The sequence below is a fragment of the Chrysochloris asiatica genome, unplaced genomic scaffold, assembly GCF_000296735.1.
Source record: "Chrysochloris asiatica unplaced genomic scaffold, ChrAsi1.0 scaffold00040, whole genome shotgun sequence".
NCBI classification, from domain to species: Eukaryota; Metazoa; Chordata; class Mammalia; order Afrosoricida; family Chrysochloridae; genus Chrysochloris; species Chrysochloris asiatica.
This window is the reverse complement of record NW_006408558.1, coordinates 10719028-10746426: the sequence shown is the minus strand read 5'-3', so window position 1 is coordinate 10746426 and position 27399 is coordinate 10719028. Positions and strand designations below refer to the sequence as shown.

General features: G+C 41.0%; 1 pseudogene; it reads right to left on the bottom strand.

The window, feature by feature from the left end:
• Positions 1–6113, bottom strand: part of LOC102828257 — an 86296-nt pseudogene extending 80183 nt beyond the window's left edge.
• Positions 6114–27399: the final 21286 nt, after the last annotated feature.

Genomic DNA, 27399 nt, shown 5'->3' with positions numbered 1-27399 from the left:
AAACTGCCAATCTTTGGATTGGTATCTGAGTGCTTTAACCATTACATAACCAGTGCTGAACACGCTCTCTGGGAAATAGCTGAAAGGAAGGCAGTGATGGGGGGAGGAGGAACTGGAGGTTTTGGCCAACATAGTAGATATTTCTGAAAAGTTGAATTTAGTAAAAGGTAAAGCCACCAAAAAAGCATATGTCATTAAGTCACCTAACTGAGAGTTTTTGGACCTACCAGTGAAGGTGTATGCCTCTTATTAGATTCTTGCACTCTTTTAAATAAGTGTGGGGGAAAAGGGCTGCTTTAATCCTATTGGTGGAGCCTTCTCTTTGGAGATGACTGAACTGGAACTAAAGCAGGCAGCTGTTCAGGGAGCCAGCACTGCCTCTCCGTCAAGAGAACTCTCAGACCAATTATTTACTATTAAAAGTGTGATGAACGAATCAACCTTATCTTTTCTATTTTCATCCTTGTGACAAGTATCTATGCAACAAATCATTTGTTAACATCCTTCACATGTACAATTTGGTGACATAGTTATGTTTATCATGTTTATCATATATGTTAACCATCACTACCATCTGTTGCCAAAATTTCCCATCACCCTTCATAGAAGCTCAATGTTCCCTAAGCAGTGAGCCCCTATTTTCTCCTCCCTCACCCCAATCCTAGTAACTATACACTTGCCTACTGTGTATCGTTCACATCAGTGGAATAATACAATAAAAGTCCCTGGATGGTATTAAGGGTTTGCACTTGTCTATTTTCAATAACCTCATATGCATGAGAAAGCCGGATGGTAAATAAGGAAGACATTAGAAGGAAGAATTGATGCATTTAAGTTATGGTGTTGGAGGAGAATATTGAAAGTACTATGGGTTGCCAAAAGAACAAACAGATCTGCGTTGGAAGAAGTATAGCCAGGGTACTCCTTGGAGGCCAGGATGGACAAACTTCGTCTCTCATACTTCAGACATACTGCCAGGAAGAAGCAGTCGCTGGAGAAGGATATTATGTTTGGTAAGATGGAGGGTCAGAGAAAAAGAGGAAGACTGCCAGCGAGATGGATTAGCAATATGACAGCATCAATGGGCTCAAGAATGGCAACAATTGTGAGGTTGGCCTAGGACCAGGCAGTGTTTCGTTTTGCCGTGCATAATAAGGTCACTCACTCTAAGTTGGTACCAACTCGATGGCACCTAACAACAACAACAAAATTAGCATAAAGGTTAGCAGTTTGAATTCCAACCAGTAGTGCTGAAGAGGAAAGGCCTAGAGATCTACTCTCCAACTGTTGTTGATGTTAAACGTCAAGTCCGTTCTGACTCATAGTGACCCTGTATAGGGTTTCCAAGGAGCAGCTGGTGGGTTTGAACTGCCGACTTTGTGGTTTGCAGTGCAGTGCTGATCATTACAGTGAAGAAAACCGTAAAAAGAAGTTCCACTCTGTAAAGCATAAGGTCACCATAAATCTGACCTGACTCCAGAACAACAGGTTTTCTTGTTGTTGTTGTTATTTTTTTATGACGGACTTATTTCAATCACCATGTTTTCAAGACCCATCCCTGCCAAAGCATTCCTATTTTAATATTTAGTATTCCATGCTGGATACTCACTATTATCATGGAGAAAATGTGTCTGCAACCTTAGGTGAAACTCTAGGCTTTGAGACAGCTTTGTAGATGGGTAAAATATTAAAATGATTTCATTTTGAAGACTTCCTTTGTTATGCTGATATTTAAAGTTCCTATTCAAACATAGTAACTTTTCACAACTATAAAAATCCTTTATTTAAAATGACTTTGCATGCCAGTGTTACATTAAAGGTATGTCAGACTTTTTAATTCAGTGACTAGATTATCTTTTCAAGAGAATTTTTTTACTTCTTAGTGTTTAATGAGGGACTAATTGTCTCCCACCCTTGTTGAAACCCATATAATACTATAGGAAGTAAGGAGTCCTGGTGTGGCACTGTAGAATAAGCATGGATCTGCTAACCAAAGAGTCAGCAGTTGAAATTCACCATCTGCTCCTCGAAAACCTTAGATAGGATTGCTATGAGTGGGAACCAACTCAACAGCAATTGACAAGAAACAGCAGCATAGGAAATAAGGTCAGAACCATTTCCCTACCTAAAGCACCACGTGGAGGCTGTATTAAAGACTATACTGGTGGTGGTGGTGGTGGTGGGGGTGTGCCTTGGAGTGGGTTCCGACACACAGCGACCCTGCATAGGGTTTCCAAGGCCAAAATCTTAATGGGAGCAGAAAACCTCATCTTTCTCCTGCGGGATGACTTGTAGTTTTGAACTGCTGATCTTGAGGTTAGCAGCCCAACAGCCTCCCTTTCCAAAACAAAACAGACATCAAAGCAAATTCTCTTTCCACCATCAGGCGTTGAGGTAAAAAGGCTAAACATTTATTATAAGATCTTGCAAAGGAACTGTTGGAACAAGCTGGACCACCCACTTACATAGTCCTCTCAGGGACCGCCTTCTTCTTCCCTGATTGGTTGTCTTGGTGGATAACAGGCACAGGTCCAGTGCGGCGGGCGAAGGTAGGCAGAACCAGCTTCTCAGGCACCCGCCTCCTGCACTCACAGCAGCGCGAGCCGGGGCGGCGGGGAGGCGCCACTGTGCCGAGCCACGAGTCCGCAGCAGCTCGTGGCAGCTTGCCACTGCTTAGAGCTCGTACTCCTTTCTACAAGCGGCATGGCGAGCAAATTAGAGGTTATAAACACCTCCGGTGAAAGGAGGAAAATGCCTTTGGGCTTAGTAAGGGAACTTCGTCAGCGGCTGGTGTCTCGAAGGTATTAAGATGTACGTGCTCCCCCACGCCCCTCGGCACCACACCTTTTGGTCACAATGATGGCACCAGTACCCAGCCAAGAGGAAAATTTTTTTGGAACGGTTGCCTCTTATGTTCGAGGGCTCTGCTGGCCCCTGTGATAAGCAGTGTAAGGCTATTATCAATGCTAAGGGGAAGCGTATTCCTAAATACAGTGCTGCCAAATCCATTGTGAGAAAGAAGGCTGGAAGTAAAAATATTTGGGTTCCCAAGAGGATTGGTGTTTTATTAATAAACCAGGAAAAGCACAAATCCTTGGCCAGGGGCAGCAAAGAGAAGCAGTTGAGTTTTTAACTATGCTCTAAGTAGAAGCATGCAGTCTAGGATTCAGTAGATGCAGCCCAGTCTATTCAGCATAGCATGAGGCAGGCTAGCGTCATTAGATCTTGCGAGCTGGTTGCCAATATGTATGCTTTTCAAATCACAGCCCCAACAAGTCATTGTCAATGGTTATACCACAATTAAGAGTACTTTCCTTGGTTTAAACAGTCTCTCTCTTTAAATTCCAAACCAAGATGTGACCTTAGAAGTGACATATCCAGATTTCCAACCAAAATAAAAGTGAAGTGACAATCCTAGATATCCCATATGAAAAGGAAGTGACCAGGTTTTGAGTCAAAGCGGAGTATCAATCTTATACACCTCCGTGACTTCAGGGCATTTATTTCTTAGCTTGGCCCTCAGGTACACCAGTTATAAACAGGTCTGAATTACAACGGAATATGATTCAGCCATAAAGAGAAATAACAATGAAGTTCTTATACATGCTACTGCTAACCACATGGATAGACCTTGAAGACACATTGTTGTTGTTGTGAAGTGCTTTCCAGTCTGTTCCGACCCATAGTGACCCTGTATAGGGTTTTCGAGGAGCAGATGGTGAGCTTGAATCACCAACCTTACAGTTCAAACAGCTTTGCAGTCTGGCGCATTAACCCACAGCGCCACACCCAGGACTCCTGAAGACACATTACATGGACTGAAATAAGATAGATGGGCACACAAGAAAAGATACTGTATGATCCCACTTACATGAAATATCTAAATAGATACACAAGTTTATTAGTGGTTACCAGCAGGGAGAGTAAGTGGGAGTTATAGCTGACGGGGTACTAAGTTTCTGTTTGGGGTTGGTGATGACAAACTTCTGAAAATGAAGAAGGATGATAGTTAACATTCACAATATGTGAATGTAATTAATGGTATTGAAATGCACATTTAAAAATGATCAAAATGATTATAAAAAGACCAGGCTTATTGGTCAGAAAGAGACTTGCGGAACCCAAATCATGGCCCGCACCCACTCTTCAGGTCTGGTACACAGTGGGGACAACAACACCAGTAAGGCATGTTCTCCCTTAAAAGTGGTCAACCATCCTAAATTAAAAAGACAACATTTACCTAAGGACAAAGTTCAGAAGGGTTGGGAAGGCAGGTGGAAAGGAAATAAGAACCACAGGGAGGAAGTTGGATAACAGTTGGTTGTTACATGGAAGGGACTGCAATCATTGAGATGAAACAAAGTGTGTGATTTGTTGAATGTAAAACTGATGATCTTCTCTGTAAGCCTCGAACCTCAAAAGTGTATAGTCATAGATGGAGAAAAATAACTTCACATTTTTATATTGTTGCTTTAATAAAGGTTTCTATGATCGGTGCAATAAAAATTCTGTTGTATTAAAAACCCTGTTTTAGTAGGAGATAAAATGGTTAAAATGCAAAACATCTCTTTAAAGTGTTTGAAAACAAAGAAATTACTTGGAGGACTACAGTATACCTGGCTTATGCCATGGTAATTTCAATGGCCTCAAATGCATGCTGGACAATGAATAAGGAAGAACGAAGAAGAATCTCAATGCCTTTGAATTAAGGTGTTAGTGAAGAATATTGAATATATCACAAACTTTCAGAAGAATGAACAAATCTGTATTGGAAAAATACAACGAGAATGTTCTTTAGAAAGGAAGATGGTGAGACTTTGCCTCATATATCTTGGACATGTTATCAGGAGGGACCAGTCCATGAAGAAGGATATCAGGCTCGGTAAAGTAGAGGGTCAGCGAAAAAGAGAAAGACTCTCAGCAAGATGGAGTGGCACAGTGGCTATGACAATGGGCTTAGACATAGCAACAACTGTGAGGATGGTGCAGGACTGGGCAGTGTTACATTTTGTTGTACCTACGGTTGCTATGAGTCGGAACCCACTCAACAGCAGCTAACACCCACAGCAAAATGGCTAGCTCTTTACTATACATATTTGTTTTTTGTTGTTGTGTACCATTGAGTTGGTTCTGATTCATAACAATCCTGTATTGGGTTTTCAAGGCTGTAAAATCTATATAGAAGCAGAATGCCTCATCTTTCACCTGAGGAGCAACTGATGGATTTGAACTGCTGACCCTGAGGTGGGAAGCCCAATGCATAAACATTACATGATATATATACCAGGGCCCTTCAGAAAGTTCATGGAGAGATGGATGAAAAGATAATGGAGTTTTTCCATGAACTTTCAGAAGCCTCCTTGTATTTTACCACATTTTTTAAAATCACCTTAAAACATGGACTAATAAATATTTATCTTAGAAGGTTGGTACAAAGTCAAAATTGAATTACATATGCAAAAACACTGACCCAGACCACACACATATCAGACACTTAGACACTTTAGTTTTCTTCTCCCTGAGTTTGCCCTTTCAGACTTCTTTTTGTTCCCCCAACTCAAAAAACACTGCAAAGGAACAGGATTTGAGCCTCTCAAGGATATGCCAAAACTGCCAATTAAAGAATGCAGATTTCTTCAAGGAAGGGTTATACAGATGGAAACACCACTTTCAGAAGTATATAGACCCAGACTTTCTACAGAGCAAGTCTTAATATGAGAGGAAGTAAGACTCCTGGTGTGGTGCTGAGGATCAGCACTGGACTGTAAACCACAAGGTTGGCAGTTGCAAACCCACCAGCCGCTTCTCGGCAACAGTAATATAGGGTTCCTATAAGTTGGCCCCAACTTGATGGCACTTAATGACAATAGCAAGGCAACATGAGGTGACTGCAGCTTCCTGAGGAGGAAGCGAGGAAAGGTCAACAGAGATAGACCTGGGGCAGGAAGGGGAAAGGTCACCTGGGACCCTGAAGCCAGAATCTGCTTCATACATATGGTGAGGATCAGCTCTGCTCTAGTGCATACGGTAGCTTCAGGCTGACAACTATTTGTAAGTTTGGCTGGAGAGATTGTGAGTGGGAAACTCACGTCCACCGAAGAGCCATGCCTCATGCCTCCCAAGGCTTTCCCTCAGGAGAAGCAGACTCAATTAGATCTGAAAGGCTAGACTGTAAGGCCTCCTGTGAGAAGGTAAGAGCAGGAAGCTGCAAGTGAATACCAGGCAGGCCAGCCGGCATGCAGAAAGGAGTAAGTGCAGCTTCTGCTTGCTGGTGCCCAGCCCCACCCCACTCATCCACAGATTAGCTCAGTGGAACTGGAGATCTCCCCAGCCCCTTCCCAAGGGGTGTTCCAAACCAAATTGTGTGGCCAAAGGTCCATTTTCTTTTTCATAGGCATGAGCATCTTCATGCTTGCCTCAACACTTAGGAATACTCTCTAGTCTTCCCCTGAAGAGCCAGCCATCAATGTCTTTTAAGGCATGTGCCAAGCAATCTCACCAATCACTCAGCTCAATTAGCTGTACAAAGATGTCCAAATACAGATAGCAAAAGAAATGAGGAGGTATTCTATATAACAAGTTTATGCAGAAGTATATTTTCAGGCTCGGAATATTTTTTCTAAATCATAGTCCGCCACGCAGAAGATGAGCTCTCTAGCAATGTCCTCCTGTTAGCTGCCCTTGATTTGATTATGACCCACGACGATCCCATATGTGCAGACTAGAATTGCTCCATAGGATTTTCAAAGTTGTGGCCTTCAAAACTGCCAACTTTTCAGCAAACATAAGCTTAACTTGAATGAACAGGGAGAAGAGGGTCGTTTTTAAATCATTAACAGTAATAGCCATCACAAATAAAGTGATATTATTTAGAAGCAATATATCAAGACCACCGGTCCTTCTGCCTAGAACACCACTGATGCACAGAACACATTTTAGACATCACTGGTTGGACACTGTCTACTTCTATACTGTTAGTGTAGTGTGACTAGTTTTTACTGTTAGTGTAATGTGACTAGTTTTTAGGAAATTTCAATGTGCAAAAACCAGGAAACAATAACATATGGACATGGGATTCCTTTAAGTGGTTTATTGTGACTTTTTTCTTAGGTAGCTGCCAGTGACTTATTAGCTATTATTTTCTATTTAATCATCGTTATTAACCTTGTTGTTGTTGTTAAGTGCTGCCGAGTTAGTTCCAATTCATAATGGCCCTGTATGGGGTGTCTAAGCTTTAAATCTTTGAGAGAAAAGAAAGCCTTATCTTTCTCCTCCGAGTGGCTGGTGAGCTCAAACCACCGACCTTGTGGTTCATAATCCAGTGTTTATCCTACAAAGCCACTGTGTTCCCTTATTAACTTCACTGCTGTTGTTCAGTGCCGGCGAGTTAGTTCTGACTCAGAGCCACCCTGCAGAGGATTTCCGAGGAGTAGCTGGTGAATTTCACTGTGCATTATCTATAACACATTTAACACTTCTAGCTCACCTTTCTCTGGTGTACTGAGAGACTTTGGGGTCAGTCCTTTCTTCCAATGATGAATTGTGTGCATGAAGAACACAGCACAATTTTAGCTGCTATCAGATGACCTCTGACTCATGGTGACCCCCATGTCCAGTGGAACGAAACACTGCCTAGAACTGTGACATCCTCATGCTCAGTGGCCTTTCTGATCTCTAGGGTCAAAGCTCTGGTCTATAACCCTGTATCTTTTGTTGGTTTTCGGAAGTAAATTTCCATGCTGTGCTTCCTAGGCCATTCTTAACCTGGAAGCGCCACTGAAACTTCTCCAGCATCATAGCAACACAAGTATGCAATGACAGTTGGCTGTTGGCTCCTTATGAGGTGCTTCAGCCAATATTGGAAACTGGGTGTCCTGCATAGAAGACAAGACTTCTACCATTCAGCCACCAATGTCCTCACTTGTACTTAAAAAAAAAAAAAAAATTTAATAATTGTCAGAGAAAATCTACAATAAGAGGTAAATAAAAGCATCATGCAATGCTTTCCAAAGCCAAAAGGAAACAATTTTGGAGTATACACTTCACTGATTACCTTCCATTAGCACAGATAATTAAAAGTCAGCTATATAATAAAATTAAACAGCAGGCACAACCTTTTTTGCAAATTTCTCCCTGGTATTAGCTATGCAAAAACACTGACTAAATGATCAACGCTAATCAAATTCATCTCTTCTTAAGAGCAGCGTATAATAAACGGGTAGCCTAAAAGGGATGCTTTGAACAGAATGCTTCACTATTGTCTGATTATTCTAAATTTAAAACTCACACAAAGGAACGGATTATTCTTCTTGAGGTTCAAGGCTCACACGGATTTGGTAATGAAATTCCTTTAGGAGCACAAATAAAAAATGCTGTCTACAAGCTGCCTTGTAGACTGTTTTCAAGTCAAAGTCACCCTTCATTCATTTGACAATAAATGTTTATTGAATAAATGAATGAAAGGAAAGGCCTCAAATACCTTACAAGTTTAATCACCTGTAAACTGTGAATTAGACTGTGCCTTTAATCATCCCCAAAGGTGCAGGCTGAGACAAGTTAAATGTCAGCTCTTACCAAGCATGCCAAAGCCCGACCTGGGAACTGAAGTCATGTCATTTGACTCTTAGAAAATAACCTAGCTGTTAAGCGCCTGTTGTTCTCTGTACATTCGGAATGCTTGTTATCTAGGCCAAGTGAGGTAAGATTAAGGAAGTATAACAAAGCCAGGCTTGTGCCTAAAATTACACAGGTAGTCCAGCAAAACAATAACGAACGAAAACATCAAAATACTAACACCGAAAAGGAAATTCTTGACATTTAAGTATGTTGACATCTTCACTAGAATGTAGCCTGGAGAGCAAATTACTTGTGCTAGAATTGATTGTTATTGTTAAGTGCCATTGAGTTGGTTCCGATTCATACCAATTCTGTATAGGTTTTCTGAGGAACAAGTGGTGGATTTAACTACCAACCTTGCAATTCAAACTGATTTTGTGGTACAATATATTATCCTGCCATGCTACACTAGGATTCCCAGCATTCCCTTGGGAACCCTGTGCTCCATATCTAACACAGTGTTCTGCAGGCAAGGAACTCTGGTAGAGTAGTGGATTATAGGATGGACTGCTAACCTCAGCGTCGGTGGTTAGAATCTATCAGCCGCTCCATGGGAGAAAGAAGAGGCTTTCTGCTCCTGTAAAGATTTATAGCCTTGGAAACCTTGAAAAAGGGTTGAGTCAGAACTGACTCCATGGCACACAACCACCACCATCACTCTACAAGCATACTTTACTCTTATTATTCCAATAGTCAGATATGGATGGGGCACAGGGCTCCAAGGAGGAGTTGGAGTTTATTCCTTCCAGCTACACTGCTAACACCCATCTTTGTTCCGCAGTTCAGATCATAAAATGCAGTTCGAAAGCCAGATACATCAAATCGACTTCTTTCAATAACTTATAGGAGAAATACAAGTAAAAATGCTTTGGCAAGTTGAAAATTCTCATGTGGTTCACAGTGGGAATTTTCTGATGGTAAATCTGAACTTTTTCAAAATCCATGCCAAGACAATTAAGGAAAAGAGGGACCTTACTCCAGTATTAAGCTTTTTCTTGGTAACCAAACATCTAGTTTTTCTGATTTCAGTAAACGTAGGTAGAGCTGCCCTTGGCAAAATAGTAAGTGAAGTTCATTTACAGAGATCATCTCCCCTGGGGTCTACAATTTTTGGCCTTTAAGGTGCCCTCTTTATTATTTAAACATTGTTTTGTGCTTTTGGAAAGTTTACATGGCAAATTCACTTTCCCAGTCAATAGTTCTTACACAAATTGTATTGTGACACCAGATGCCATCCCCACTATGTGTCAGTACTTACCCTGTTTCAGCCATGGGTTCCCTGCTTCCCTGTCCCTCCCTGTCTTTCCATCTTTGGTTTTAGGCACATGATATCCTGTTGGTCTTATACAGTGAATTGTTCTGAGGAGTACCTTTTTCACACTGTTTGTTTTATAGTTTCATCTATAATTTGGCTAAAAGGTGGCCTTTGGGGATGTCTTCAGTTTCCAGGTTAGAAGGTTTTCTTAGGACAACAGTCTCGGGGCTCTTCTAGTCTCTTTCTGACCATTAAATCTGACCTTTATGTTTAGTTCTGGCTTTGATTCCTAGTCTACCTTCTTTTTTTACCCATTGTAGCTGGGTCCTTCTATTATGTTCTTGGTCAAAACAGTCAGTAGTGGTGGCTATGTACCATCTAGTTCTTCTGGTCTCAGGTTAGAGAGGAGGCTATGGTTCCTTTGGACTGATTTCTTTCTTGAGTTTTCATTTGATTTCAGTCTCCTTTGCTCCAGGTTGGAAAAAGATCAATAGTTTCTTTTTAAGACAATCACTTGGAAGATTTTAAGACCCAAGACGCTACTTACCAGACTAGGATATAGAACATTTATGAACTGTGTTTTGCCAATTGACCTAGATGTCCCCTGAAAGGGTCTCCTCTTTTGACTGCAAGGATTTCTGTTATATAATTATTTCTCATAATGCAAGATTAAGCTCTCACCTACTAACAATTTGAACTCCGTCAAGGATGCCTCAGAAGATAGGTCTGGCATCTGCTTCCACAAATTGTGGTTCCTTGAAACAACAGGGCTCTGGGATACAGGGATTGAGACATGGTCGGAATGGGCAAAAGGGGGAAAATAATGTTAAGATGCTTGGTTGTCTTTTGAATCTTGGTTTCTCTGGCATACCATTATAAAACAGACCCTTGAGGGGGAGAGAAAGCAATAGCCAGAAATATCACCATAGAAAGCTTGTAAGTCCGTCTTCTGCCTATAACTGATTAGAATACCTAGAAGGGGGCTACAATTTGCCCAGTGACGGAGGCTTCCTGCGGAGCCTACATTACATAAGACCATAGGTGGAATCCTGAACCCCATCCAGAATCTTCGGAGGTGGGAAATTTCTACTGGAAAGGACAAGCAGCCCAGCCTGGAGCAGCCAGAAGAACAGAAGATACTTCTTGAAAGAAAAACCCCGACAGGAAAAACACAAAACAATAACGGCAGTCCGACTACTACAAGAACAAGCAAGTTGCTCGCCCAGGAGACATCAAGGCAAGTGGTCGGGTCCCCTTAGGGCAAGCCCCCTTCCAAGACTGAGTCTCAATGGGAATACACATGCTTTGACTGGTGACCACATTGGTCACTGATAAGGGGAAGTGAAGGAAAGACAGCAATGAAGCTGGGAGGTAAATCCAACCACAAATTAAGAGATTATGTGACTACAAGCCCCTGGCAGTGAGAATTTATGCCACTGAAAACTTTAGTTTTCAATGAGAACTTAGTTTAAAACAATTTCCAGGAGGAGAGGAAAGGCAAGTTTAGAGATGAGCTTGTAACAGAGCGAGGGATCTGCTAAGAGGCCAACCCAATTTCGCCTTAGGGCAGGTCCTATGATTGACAGGAAATGGCTGCTAAGTTCAGTTCTTCAAAGTGCTGGGGTTCAGGCTTCCTTAGGAGGTCAGAGTTGAGTCCTAGAAATCAGATATGAAAAACTGGAATTTGGAGTTCTCCAGAACAGGCAGGGAGGAAGCAGATGGGGCTGTGGACAGGACTAGAAGCAGCCCAGTAGAAACAGAAAGGCAGCCAGGCTAGGGTCAGAGCGGAGGATGGGAAGGAGGTCTACCTGCAGCTTCACTGCAGTCCCCATGGGGCCTCCCCAGTCTTGACTGGCATAGCCTGAGAGAAAGGAGGCCTGAGGCTCATCAGAGTCTCTGTCTCTGGGATTTCTAAAGTGGGCATCAAATGTATATGCAAACCAAAGCCAAACCTGTTGCCTCCGACTCCATTCTAACTAACCCATAGGGTTCCCAAGGATGCAGTCTTTAGGGAAACAGGCTGCCACACATCTTTCTCCTGCAGAGCAGGAAGGTGGGTTGGAACGATAGACCTTTTGATGAATGGTGGTGGTGGTTATGTGCCGTGGAGTTGGTTCTGACTCATACCGACCCTGTACAGGGTTTCTGAGGCTGTAAATCTTTACGGGAGCAGAAAGTCTCATCTTTCTCCTGCAGAACAACTGGTAGTTTCGAACTGCTGACCTTGCAGTTCGCAGCCCGATTCGTAACCACTACACTACCAGATTTGCAGCCTAGTGCTAATCACAGCATAACTCAAGTATTATAATGAACTGTGTGTAAAATACTGGAGTAATAAAACCAAAAGAAAAGAACACATCTGACATTTTTCAAACTGAAAGAACTGAAGGAAAAATTCAAGCCTTGACTTGTAATGTTAAAGTATTCTACGGGCAAAACGGAGGCCTGGTGTGGCACTGTGGGTTAATGCATCAGACTGCAAAGCCGTTTGAACTGCAAGGTTGGCAGTTCAAGCGCACCAGCAGCTCCTCGGAAACCCTATACAGGGTCACTATGGGTAAGAACCGACTCAATGGCACTTCACAACAACAACAAGTGGTCAAAATATTGAATGATGGCAGAATTATCAAAAGAAAATGTAAGTAATATACAGCATCTCTACAGCAAGAAGAATGGGTCAACATTCACCCATTTACAGCCTCATTTCAGGAGGTAGCATATGATCAAGAACCAATGATACTGAAGGAAGAAATTCATACCTGTACTGAAAGCTTTGGAGGAAAACAAGACTGCAGAAATTGACAAAATATCAATTGAGAGATTTCAACAAACAGATGCCACACTAGTGTATGTCAAGAAATTTGGAAGAAAGCTACTGAAGTATATTGCCAGATCTTTCTTGCAGGCATCTCTTGGGAGGGTTTGAGCCACTAACTTTCCGATTAATTGATGTTGCTGTTGTTAACTGCTGCGGAATCAACAACAGCATTATTAATGGATGTTTGCAGCTGAATATTCTCATTTTGAGTCAAGCACATCAATAAATGAAGAACCCAAAACCTGTACTCAATCCACATCATTAAAGTCAACTCTACTTTGAGGAGGCAGCTCTTCCCTAGTCATAGTTTGAGTGCCTGCCAATCTGAGGGAGCTTGTCTTCCAGCACTCTATCAGACTGTGCTCCACTGCTAGTCCTAAGGTTTTCAGTGGCTGAGAGAGAACCAGGTCCTTCTTCCTACTTTGTCTTCATCTGGAAGCTCTGTCCACCAAGCGTGATCCTACTGGTATCTGAAATAAGTGAGATAGCTCTCAGCATCACAACAGCGTGCAAACCCTTACAATATGCCAACCTGACTATAGTTATAGTTGGAGGGTCACTATAAGGCAGAATCAACTGTATAACAACAGGCAGGGGTTTTTAAGGAACAAGACCAAGTGGGAAAGACTAGGGGTCCCCTTGTTTAGGTCTTTGCATGGAGTAAAAGAAGAAGAAAATGGGGAAAAAAAGAAAGGAAAAAAAAAAAATCAAGTTGCCACTGAGTCATGGTAACTCCACACATGTCAGCATGTAATTGTGTTCCACAGGGTTTTCAATAGCTGATTCTTTGAAATTAGATCACCAGGCTTTTCTTCTGAGGCCCTGTGGATGGGTTAGAACCACCATTCTATCAGTCAGCAGTCCAGCACGTTAAACACTTGGACCACTCAGGATTTGATAAAGGCTTGAGGAATACTGGTGTGATGTTGCAGGATACTGCACTGGACTGTAAGGTAGTTTTAACTGCTAGGTCACCAGTTCAAACTCACCAGCCACTCCTTGGAAACCCTAGGCAGGGTGGCTATGAGTTGGAACGGACTTGACGGCACTTAACAACAAGAAAAACAACTTTATCAAAGATGACGAGAAGGAACCCTGGTGGCATACCAGTTAAGTACTTGGCTACTAACTGAAAGCTGGCCGTTGAAATACACCCGGCGGCTCCTCAGGTGAGAGATCTGGTGATCTGTCCCTTTAAATATTACAGCCTACGAGAAGTTCTACTCTATCTCACAGGGTCGCTGTGAATAAGAATCCACTTGAGGACACACAACAACTAACATGAGGAGACGAGATTAGGGAATAGGTAAACATGCTTTTTTCAAGGAGCTCTCAGCAAAAAGAGATTAGAAAAATAAGGTACAAGGAAAATGTTTCAGGGCTGGGTTTTGGAGGAGGAGGAAATAGGTAAGTCCAACTAGCATAGTGGTAACGAATCAGGCTGCCAACCTCAAGGTCAGCAGTTCGAAACTACCAGTGGTTCCACGGGAGAAAGATGAGGCTTTCTGCTCCCATAAAGATTTACAGCCTCGGAAACCCTGTACAGGGTCACTATGAGTCAGAGCTGACTCCACGGTATTTAACAACAACAACTATTAAGAGTTGGGGCTCAAAACCTTTGTATGTTGTATATATAAATTGCATTGTATTTGGAGATATATATATATAGTGGTTTTGTGTCATGGAGTCAGTGCCAACTCATAGCAACCCTGCATAGGGTTTCTGAGGCTATAAACCTTTACAGGAGCAGAAAGCTCATCTTTCTCCCACAGAACCGCTGGTAGTTTCGAACTACTGACCTTGACATTAGCAGCCCAACTTGTAACCACCACTATGCTACCAGAGCGCGTATATATATATATATATATATGTATATTATGAATCATACATAGCATTGGGGAAAAGTGTTCTAGATATTCAAAGTGTTCTAGACATTAGAAGAGAAATCAAGAAGTGAAAAACAATAAAAATTGTTTAATTGTAAAAGTCATAGAAATTATGGTCATTTGCATGAACTGTTTCCACTAATGCCCAATTACTATGCAGCACAATATCAATTAAACGTATCATGAACTATGTGTCAGACTAACACACTTGTACAAATTACATTCTTTGGCAACACTAAATTCCTTCTCATATGTTTAGGCTCCTTATTTTGTGAGGCATATAATTGCAGAATTTGGAAGCTAGAATGGATTTTAAACTGTTTCCTCTAACCCTTCATTTCGCAGCTGTAGAAATGGATGCTTAGCAACTATGGTTTTTCCAAAGTCACAGGAGAACTGGTTTATAAGGAAGCTGGACACATACCCACTGCTACCATCCCTGTGCTGTTATGAAGACCCTGTGTGCTTAGGCAATTCGACACAAACACAGTCCCCTCTCCCTCATTTTGTAAGACCATTACTCACAATGAAGAATCATCAGAGAACCATGGTAGACAGGTAAGATGTGTGGAAAAGGGGATGTTCATGGACAGAGATTCTGAAGCTCTTGGTTAAGTGATTTGGGGGTGACATGATCTTAAGAAGAAATCTGCAGTCTGTCTCACCTCCTGTCTGTTTGTCGTACCATGGTGGCTTGTACATTGCTCTGATGCTAGAAGCAATGCCACCCAGTATTTTAAATACCAGCAGGGTTAAGCATGGTGGAAAGATTTCAGCAGAGCTTCCACACTAGAACAAAAGAAAAAATAGAGCCTGGTGATCTACTTTCAAAAATTTGTCAATAAAACCTTACATATAGCAACAGAACATTGTCGACATACTTGCTTTCGATACGTCATCAGGCAGTATTGATTGCTGGAGATGGGCCATAGAGTACTGGCAAGGGCGAGGAAAACCCTCAGTGAAACGGACTGGCACAAAAGCTATAGTTATAGTCCCAAACATGCTGGTAACCATGATGTCATGCAGGGACAGACAAGGTTTCATTCTGTGGTACTTCAGGTCACCATGAATTGGAACCAACGAGATGGCAGCTATCAGAAGTCTCTCGAAAGTCTCTCCCTGAATGTCGATAGGATAGTCAGTGTAGAGAAATAGAAAGAATGCAGGTTGTTAACTCAGAGACACCAGGATAAGACTCAGAGTTTCCTCACTAAGTCTCCCTAAGCCAGTTAAAGAAATGCTCTGAGCCCTTAAACTATAAAATGGGCACAATAGTAATGCATATTCACAGAACTGTGGGATTGGGTGAAAGAACACAGTACACAGAATATGCTCAGTCATAATGTCTCTTTACTTTATTTTCCCTGTGCCTCTATGATAGCTTCTTCTCCTTTGAACACATGTGATATGGACAGGTAGGAAAAGGTATTTCCAAAACCAGGTACATATTATCTCATGGAAGCTGAAAGCATATTTCTAAGTGCTAGAGCTACACTCACATAAAATTTCAAAATCAAACAGTCTGGGTCGCGGTTGAGAAATTGATGTAAGGGTTTTACCTGCCATGAAGAGATAGAGATAAGATTCACATAGAGATAAGATTCTTATGATTCTGTAGTGAGTAATTGTTATCATGACTAATTGCAACTGTCAAAATTGTAAAGGTAGAAGTTCTGGAACACAAAGGGGGGCAGTAGTTACTCTTACAGTCCAGAAACAGAAGACCCCAGGGCCATCAAGGGAGAAGAGCACAAGCGGAATGTGGGACCCTATTCAGAGAAGCAGCAACACCAGAGATGAGGATATGGAGAGAGGGAGCAGCTGAGGACTCTAGACTCATGGAAAGAGAAAGACTAGTTAGTTGCTGGTGGCCATCAGGCAGGCTTGCAGAATGTGCCCTTTGGTTGTTTAAATTATTATATATTCCTGAGTGCTTCTGTGTACATCCCCCCCCCCCAATAGAAACAACAATAACAACAACAAAAGAAACCCAGAGAGACTAGAAGCACATACTGTTCAATGATGATGCATGGAGGAAATTGTAATCACTACAATGAAAAGATCAGTGTAAAACTCATGTTCTCCCATGTAAACTATCACTCACTTCACAATAAAAACTCGAAAAAATAAAAAGAGTTTTACCAGTCAAGCCTGCTGCCATCTGACTTGTCACAACACATGGAAGAGGTGAAGTTACCTAAACAAGGACTTCAGTATCTCTACCTCAGAATTTACCCCTCTTCTCCCAACTGCCAGTATCCACAGCCCATTGTTAGGAATCCTCTTGCTTTATTAGAAAACAGTGATCACTTAGTGTAAAGTATCCCCCTAATCATTCCTTCTTGATCCAAACTGATGGTTCCTTGCTCATTTTTTTCACATCTAAATTATCTATGACATTGATCACAGGTTCTATGACCACAAGAACGATTTGTCTTTCTGGGGATTACAAAACCTGGGCTGAAATGCCTAAAAGGCTACAGAGGAGATAGAAGATGCTACACAAAGGTCCCTCAACCACTAAGGAGCCAAGGGGATTCTATACCTGATGTCTTACTCCCTTCCCTCCCATAAACACTTTCATCAGGAAATAGAGATTACAGTCACATGGGGAAAAGAGACAGGAGTGTCTGTCTTATGCTCTACACAGATCTCCGGCTGAAACTGCTATGTGTAGAGTGAAGTCTGAAGAAGAGTCACCTCTACCTTCACCTGCAAGCCTGAGCATCAGCCCTTGTCTGTGCCCTCACAGCCCTGGGAACACTTCCTTCAATTCTAGGAACTGTCTGTAATCTGATGTTGTGGCATCTAAGCAACTCTACCACTGTCTGCCCATCTGAGTCTCCCGCTCGCTCTCTCTGTGTCTGAGTCATCTTTATTGACAATAATTGAAGTTGGACCAGTGAGCAGGGAGAGGATGTAAGTCAATAAACACCCTGCTCTGAGTTCATTAAGTCCATGACCCACCCTGTGCCCATGTCCACTTTACTTCCATCTTATTGCTTCTGACTCCATTGTGTTTGAATGTGCAGAGAACTGTTTTTTTCCCACATGTATTGAGAATCATGCAACACACTACTGTTCTTTGTTTCCTTAAAATATGTTGGCATTCTTGCTTGTCCTACGAGGGAGGGGAGGGCCTGTAAAGATCACAGAAGATTTGGGGGTGAAGCAATCACCTGCAAGGCTGAAGAACCAGAGCCCAGCTGCCAAACGCCGTGGGAAAAGTGCAAAAGGTGAGCGGCACATCATGGTGAATCATAAACATTATTGCAGACAAGAAGGCTGGTTGCTGCTTGGACCTAATTGGATCATGATGTATGACACTCCTGGGAACCATTAAATGAATACAGGTGTAACTTACTATACAGAAAAGGTCTGTATCCAAAAATCTATTCATGTGTCTGCTTACTTTTTATACATTACTTCATGTAGTCACTACTGCCCTGGGGGACTTCATTATTTAAGAGAACTCCATAAATGTTTTGTAAAATTCGTAAGTATCTCCATATGTGTTTTATAAATTTAGATCTTTGCATATTAGATTTTTTCCAAAAAGTCAGTCTCTTTCTTTCGATGCCTATCATTTGGAACACCAGTTGCTGTTGCTGTTGCTAAGTGCCGTCGAGTCGGTTCTGGCTCATAGTGACCCTGTGTAGGGTTTCCAAGGAGTGGCTGGTGAGTTTGAACCACCAACCTTGCAGTTCAAATCAGCCTTGAGGTCGAGTGCTTGCTTATCCTACGGTGTCACACCAGGACTCCTGAACACCAGTGGCAAAAGTAAAAAAATAAGGGGAGACTGACCCAGTGCTGAAAAATAGGGGAGACTGACCCAGTGCTGAAAAATAGGGGCAGGTACCTGACACATGCCAGAAATATTAAGAAACTTGTGTTACAGTTCCGGCTGGTGCAAATGGTTAACAGACACAGAAGCTAATAGACAATTGGAGGCTTCAGGTCACCTAGAGGTTCCTCCAGAGAAAGTCCTGGTGATCTCCTGCAAATCCAGCCACTGACATCCCTGTGGAGTATGGTTCTCCTCTGATGCACAAGGATGGGGTTGCTGTGAGTTTGAATCAGTGAGCCATTGCACCGGCAGATGATACATATCATCACACACAAAAGCAATTACAGAGGGGATGGCCTGAAACTTCCCTTCCTGGGAAGGTGATACAGCATGGTGAGAAGAAAACTCAACAGTAATAGTTCTCACCTGCAGTGGGAAGGGCAGGGATCCAGTAAAACCAGTTGCCGTTCAGTTCATTCCAACTCATGGCGACCCAGGTGTGTCACAGAGTAGACCTGTGCTTTGTGAGATTTGCAAGGCTGTGACCTTTCAAAAGCAGATGGCCATGACTGTCTTCTGAAGCATCTCTGGGTGGCATCAAACCACCAACTTTTTGGTCAATAACCAAGTGCACAACTGTTTGCCCCACTCAGGGCAGGAACAGGATACTCTTCTTGGGTCAGATCATGAGCATTCAGACATCATTAGTGTGGGAGACCTGGTGTGGCGCTATAGGATAAGCACTGGACTGCTAACTTCAAAGTTGATGGTTCAAACCCACTAGCCACGCGTCAGAAAACTTGCTATGAGATGGAGTGGACTAGATGGTTATTAAACAACAACAGTGTTGGAGAAGCCAGCATACAGACAGTCCTGTCCATGGGAATCCAGTAGGTTCTGGGTTATACATTGAATTGTGCACACACACACACACCCCACCCCCCCAAAAAAATGTGTGTTGGAGTCCTGGTGTGGTGCTGTAGGATAAGCACTCAACCTCAAGGTCAGTTTGAACCACAAGGTCAGTGGTTCAAAGTCACCAGTCACTCCTTGGAAACATTATATATGGTCTACATGAGTCAGAACTGACTCGGTGGCACGTAATAACAACAATATACCCAGGGAAGCAATTTAACCTAATGCCAGTGGTTACGAATCGGGCTGCGAACCTTAAGGTCAGCGGTTCGAAACTACCAGCCGCTCCGCGGGAGAAAGATGAGGCTTTCTACTCCCGTAAAGATTTACACCCTTGGAAACCCTGTACAGGGTCGCTATGGGTCGGACCCGACTCAATGGCACTTAACAACAACAACAACAACATATGCAATGTAATATACTGTGATCAATCAGGTGAGGTCATACAGTGTGGGAGAATCCTAAACCTAATCACTTCTGAGTTATACAGAGAACACATAGACACAAAGACATTCCAGCTCACATTGGGGCAGAAAGATGTAATGTGAGGATAATCTACCATCCAAGGAATCTAGGCTCTCAGAGGCTATCAAGGAAGAAATTAACATGACTGAGACCTTAATTTGGAACTTCAGCCTTCAGAATTCTGAGAAAATACTTTTCTATTCTTTAGAGCCATCCCCTCGGGTTATTTCTGTTACAGCAGTTCTAGAGAACTAAGATCTAGGGCATCTTGCTGGCACCAGAAGATTTAGTTACAGCTAGACAGTGAATCAAGGAGCTCTGGTAGCGTAGTGGTTACGAATTGGGCTGCGAATCACAAGGTCAGCAGTTCGAAACTAACAGCTGCTTCGTGGGAGAACTATGAGGCTTTCTGCTCCCATAAAGATTTACAGCCTCGGAAATCGCTATGGATCGGAACTGACTCGACAGCCCTTAACAACAGACAGTGAGTCTGGGGTAAAGGTAGATTTAAGGAGAAATTCAGAAATTTGAATGAAAATACATCCAAATAACATGGCATCCTTGTTTCAAAGGGCCATTCCGGCTCTGCTTCTTCAAAGACATTGGTTTGTTCTTCTGGCAGTCCAGAAGAACAATATTCTTCATTCGATCTCCAGCATCGTTTCTACCACCCACACCATATTGTTCAACTAACTTTCCCACTGCAATCACTACTAATTATCAAAGTATCATGATGGTACGTTTCATCCATTTCAGACTGAAGAAGTTAGTGGAGTTCTTCAATTTCATCATCACGGGCTTTAGTGGTTGGTGTGTAAATGTGGAAAACAGAGGTTAACTGGTCTTCCTTCTGTTGCAGTTGTTAAGTGCTGTAGCAACTCTGTATACGGTTTCTAAGGAGCGGCTAGTGAGTTTGAACCACAGACCTTCCTTATGGTTCAAACCAACCTTGCAGTCTACTGCTTTATCCCACAGTGCCACACCAGGACTCCGGTCTTCCTTTAAGGCTTATGTATATTATCCTATTACAGACAGCACTGGACTTCAAAATAATTTTGACATGCTCTCTTTGATGATGAATGCAATTTCATTCCTAAACCCATGACTGTCTGATTCAAATGGCTAGTAACAGCCCATTTCAGCTTACCACTGTTGTTGTTAAGTGCCATTGAGTCAGTTCAACTCATAGCAACCCTGTATAGGGTTTCCAAGGAGTGGTTGGTGGAATTGAACCTCTGACCTTGTGGATAGTGCTTATCCTACAGCACCATACCAGGACTCCTTTTAGCTTATTAATGCCTAGAATCTAGATCTTTATGTGCTCCATTTCATTTTTGATGACTTCTAGTTTTCCTGGATTCACAACTTTGTACATTCCATGTTCTGATTACTAATGGATATTTGCAGCTGTTTCTTTCCACTTTGAGGTTGGCCAAGGATCTGGCACTGTTTCGTTCTGTTGTTCATAGGGTCGCTATGAATGGGTACTGATTCGTTGGCACCTAACAACAACAACAATCGTATTTCTGAAGCTGTAAAATTTTACAGGAGCAGAAAGCCTCCTCTCTCTCCCATGGATCAAATGGTAGATTCAAACTTCTGACTTTGTGGTTAGTAGCCCAGCTCACAATCCTCCACTACACTACCAGAGCTGTAGTCAACCAAAACATTTAATTTTAAAAAAGGGGATAGTTGTATTTAACATAGTTTATAATTTGCAATCAAATCATATAAACACAACAACTAACTGAATATTGTTACAAAATAGAATGCAAGCTAGACAATCCTTACAGGAAAATGTGCACAACGTTAAAAACAAAATTGTAAACTGCATCAATATATCTGTATATCGCTCTATCTTTAAAAAGGAAAGCAGAAGGCAATGAAGAATTAAATGTATCCATCTTTTCATCTGCAAAACCATTTGAACTGCAAGGTCGGTGGCAAGCTTACCAGCTGCTCCTCGGAAACCCTGTACAGGGTCGCTATGGGTCAGAATCAACTTGACGGCACTTAACAACAACAACAACATCTTTTCAGATTACATGGGGAGGAGTGGTCAGGAGTACCTTTCTTGACCCTATTCATGCAGAAACATAGGACTTTTTCTCTTTTTTTCCTCAAATTTAAGAAAATAATTGTTGTTGTTGTTGTTGTTAGGTGCCATCAAGTTGGTACTGACTCATAGAGACCTTATGCACAGCAGAATGAAACACTGCCTGATCCTGGGCCAACCTCACTATTGTTGCCACGCTTGAGTCCATCGATGCTGCCACTTGGCCAATCCATCTCGTTAGGGGTCTTCCTCTTTTTCTCTGACCCTCCACCTTACCAAACATGATATCCTTCTCCAGTGACTGGTCCCTCCTGATAATATGTCTGAAGTATGAGAGTCGAAGTTTGGCCATCTTGGCCTCTAAGGAGCACTCTGGCTGCACTTCTTCCAAAATGGATCTATTGGTTCTTTTGGCAGACCATGACACTTTCAATATCCTCCTCCAACACCATAACTCAAAAGCATCAATTCTTCTACGATATTCCTTATTCACTGTCCAGGTTTCACATGCATATGAGGTTACTGAAAATACCATGGCTTGGTTCAGGCGCACCTTAGTTCTCAAGCTGACATCTTTGCTCTTCAACACTTTAGAAAGAGAACAACTAGAAAACTAAATATAAAATGTATAATGTAAAAATCATGAGAGAATCAACCATATCACAAAGAAATGTGATATGAAGGAAACAAGAAGGAGTCATAAAAGGAAAAAGAATAAAAAGACAGCAAAAATTAGAACAAGCTTATCAGCAATGTTGCTGTTGTTTTTAAGTGCCATGGAGTCGGTTCCAACTCAGTGATCCCTGTAGAGTTTCCAAGGAGCAGTTGGTGAGTTTGAACAGACGACCTTGTGATTAGAAGTCCAGTGCTTACCCTACAGCGCCACACCAGGAGTCTTAAAGATAGGTGTTAATTGTCTTTTAAAATTCAAGTGTTTCTCAGATGGAGTCACAATATAAGAATGACCAGTTATGAGTGGCAAAGCTGGTTATGTTCCAGGCTGCTAAGCAAAAAGTTGGCAGTTTGAACTTAAGCATTGGCAACTCAGAAGAAAGGCCTGGCGATCTGCTTCCTAAAGATCACCCTGAAAACCTTATGGAGTACAATTCTACTCTGCATGGGGTCAGTATAAGTTGAAGATGACTCAACAGCAACTGGGTTTTGATGGAGTGGAGTAAATAGTCTGCACTGGACTATTAACCTAAAGGTTGGCAGTTCAAATCCACCCAGTGAGTGTCACGTTAGAAAGGTCTGGTGATCTGCTTCTAGAAAGAGTCTAGCCAAGAAAATTCTACGAAGTAATTCTACTCAATAACACATAGGGATCATCATGAGTTAGATTTCCCGCGATAACAACAGGTTTGGGGTTTTTGTTTTGTTTTGATATGTTATTTGCAATAAAGCCATAAAAATTAACTTTTAATTTCAAAAGGACTGGGGCACAGGAATATCAGCAAACCAAACATTTTAAAAGTAAGAGTTCCAATGCTAATATAGAATCAGTATTGAATATTTAAAACATTAAGCAGGATAAGAAGTACCACTTTTACAAAGGGTACATTTTAAAGAGAAGTTAAAGTTTTTAGGGTCATAAATATAAATAAATAGGTAATAAATAACATGGAACTATATATGTAAGTCTGGTAACATAGCGGTTACAAATCGGGCTGTGAACCGCAAGGTCAGCAGTTCGAAACTACCAGCTGTTCCGCGGAAGAAAGATGAGGCTTTCTGCTCCTATAAAGATTTACAGCCTCGGAAACCCTGTACAGGATTGCTATGAGTCGGAACTGACTCCACGGCACATAACAACAACAAAAAAATATGGAAAATAAGCTGATATTCACAGGCACACAATACTGCTGTCAAAGTTGACCCCATGCTGTTCACCTCTGCAAAAGAAAGTAAATGAAACTGAACTCTTGTTAGGTGTTGTGTTAGCATAAAGCATGAAAACAAAGATAGAGAAAGATGGGGTGAAATACTGAATAACTACTTAGTCAGAACTGACTTAATGGTACTTACCAATATGTTGTTGTTGCTGTTAAGTGCCATCAAGTCAGTTCCAAATCATAGCGACCCTGCATCGGGTTTCCCAGGTGTTGCTACTAAGTTTGAACCACCAGCCTTGCCGTTCAAACTGACCTTGCGCTCTAAGTGCTTATTTTCTACAGTGCCACACCAAGACTCCACTTAATAATACAGTTAAGTGAAATTTAACAAGCAAAGTTATAGAGGGAGAGATGAAACAATACATGGCTATATAAATCTAAAGGGCCTAAGAACATGAATAAAAGTACTTATGTGTTTGACATAACAGAAACATTACTAAATCTCAATGCTCTCTAATCACAATGCAATAAAAAACATGAGTAAACAAAAGAATAAACAGTTCATATACCTATAAAAATCTTTTAAAATATTCTAAGTTGCTTTCAAGTCTAAGAGAAATGAAATTCTACAGTTAGAGACTATTGTCGTTGTTAAATGCTGTCAAGTCGGTTCCTACTCATAGCGACCCTGTATAGGGTTTCCTAGGAGCACCTGGTGCGTTTGAACTACTGACCTTACGGTTTATAGTCCAATACGGATCCTACAGCACCATACCAGGAGTCAAGTTATAAGTTAAGACAGCAAAAATAATGAGAACACTGTGTGCCAAAGTATAGACAACCTATCCCTTAAATTATTTTCTTCACTCAGTAATAAACCCCTAAAATAAAAGAACAATCAACTCAGGGAATCAGTAAAAGAAAACAAACACAAGGAGAGCAAAAGGAAGGAAAAACATATGAAACAGAGAATCAAAATTTTAAATACAAAAAAAAAAAAAAATTCAGAAGGTGGTCCTTTAAAAAAATAGATTTACTTTCAACAAATTTAATATTTCAAGAGGGAGGGTTTAACCAACTTTATGGTGAAAAGTAGAATAAAACATTCAGAGTAATTTGAATTTTTAAGACTTTTAATAAAACTTAAATCTACAAATGGTAAATTTTCTAGAAAAATATAAAGTACTGAAATGAAGTTTAAAAGCAGAAATCCTGATTAGAAAACTACTGTAGGAAAAAAAAAAGAAAAGTAAAAATATTTCAAATATAACAACCTATAAAGGGCAGAAGTCAAACAATTTTAAGGACAAATAACTTCAAAGTTTCCAGAAAGTGCAGAATCCATGACACAGAAATGACATTAGGTAACTTATAACATCAACAGAACAAAAGAAAAAGTGGTCACTAGAACAGGTACTAAAAAGAAATTTTATTTACAAATTCTGTGAAGGACTGTTTAAAATTCGAACAGAGAATACTTATTTATCACAATAAAAATTATTTATCTATCACAAACCAACAGTCAGTATTATATTAAAAGTTAAAAACAAAATTTGGGACAAAGCCCAGTATACTATTCTCTTCATGATGAAGACAGTATAAGATGTTCTAGAAGAAACGCAAATTAAAAAATATTAGAATGACAGAAAAATAAAATGATCACTATTGGAAATGCTATTATTGTCCATCAGGAAGATATCAAGGAAATAACCAACAAGTATTATAATCTAGTGAAGTCAGCAAGACATCAATTGTTGGAAGTTAAACTCAGTAAACACATAAATCCATCCATATGTATGTACACATGACTAGGTTTTCTATGTTGTTAAATGTTTGGGAGTCAGTTCTGACTGATAGCAACCCAGTGTAAGGCTTCAGAGCAGTGGCTGATGGATTTGAATCTCAGACCTTGTAGTTTGCAGTCCAGCATTTATCCTACAGCGCCACAAGAGGACCAGCAACAATGAACTGAAAGTACATTGCAGAAATAAAAAGCTAACGAACACACAATTATAACCAACACAGTAAAATCTCCAAAGAAAACTTAGTAAGATCTACTCAAACCCCACGGAGAGCTCTGGTAGTGTAGCAGTTATGAGTCAAACTGCTAACCTCCAGGTCAGCAGTTTGAAACTATCCCCCATTCTGCTGGAAAAAGATGAGGCTCCCGTGAAGACTTACAGCCTCGGAAACCCTATACAGGGTCACTATCACTACGAATTGGAACCGACTCCACAGCGTATAACCACCACCGCCACTCAAACCCCACAAGAATATGCAATGCTTTACGACAGGACAAGGAGTCCTGATGGTTCTGTGAGTTAGGTATTGGACTGCTAACCATAAGTTTGGTGGTTCAAATATGAGGAAGAAAGATGAGGCTGCATGTTTCCATAAAGATTTACAGTCCTGGGAACTCTAAGGAACAGTTCTCCTCTGTCTTGTAGGTTTTCTATGAAGTAAAATTGACTCAATGGCAGTAGATTTTACTAAGGGACAATAAGAAAGCCTGAAGAAGACTTGAATTTTCTATAAATTAATTAATATATGCTATCAGTTACAAGTAGAGAGCTCTGGTAGTGTAGTGGTTATGAATCGGGCTACAAACCGCAAGGTCAGCAGTTCGAAACTACCAGCTATTCCTCAGGAGAAAGATGAGGCTTTCTGCTCCTGTAAAGATTTACAGCCTTAGAAACCCTCTGCAGGGTCACTATGAGTCGGAACCGATCCCATGGCACATAACAACAACAACATCAGTTACAGGTAGACTCCTGGTGTGGTGCTGTAAGATCAGTACTGGACTGTGAATTACAAGGTTAGCAGTTCAAACCCATCAGCTGCTCCTTGGAAACCCTAGACAGGGTCGTTATGAGTTGGAACCAACTCAATGGTTATTAACAACAACAATGACAGTTACTAATAAAATTTATTTTAATAGTTAAAATTTAGTCAAATTAGTGTAACATGTACAAGGAAAAATAAATGAACAGGCTAAAAACAGCTAAGAGATTTTAGATAAGGAAAGATCACATGGAAGAATCTAAGATTGTTTATATTTTAAAAATTTTTTTATAAGAAAATAATATTAAAACTGTAACTCTAAAACTAAAGTTAAAAAAACAAACAAACAGAAAGATAAAAATAAACTGAATAAAAAACCCAGAAACATATTCAAGTTTACAGAAGTATTGTACAGGATCAGGGTAGTGTCTCTTTTGTGGAGAAAAAAAAAGCATTAAAAAAAAACTTTTTATAATAAAAAAAATATTAAAACTGTAACCCAAAACTAAAGTAAAAAAACAGAGTAAAAAGCCCAGAAACATATTCAGGTTTACAGAAGTATTGTACAAGATCAGGGTAGTGTCTCTTTAGTGGAGAAAAAAAGCATTACAATTGGTATAAGGGCAACACATCAACTATGTGGGAAAAGTTCATTTGAATCTCATGTCTGAAATCACACATCAAAATAAAGTCTAAATATCATTTACGAGATAATAAGAGAACTAGAAAGCATTATGTTGCTGTTTCTGTTAAGTGCTGCCCAGTCAGTTCTGATTCACAGTGACCCTATCTAGGGTTTCCAAGGAGCAGCTGGTACATTTGAACTGCTGGCTTTGTGGCTGACAGTCCAGTGCTGACCCCTACAGTGCCACATCAGGACTCCACTTGTAACTGATCGTGGTCATTATATGCCATGGTGTGAATTTTGACTCATAGGGACCCTGTACAGAGTTTGCGAGGCTGTAAATCTTTATGGGAGCAGAAA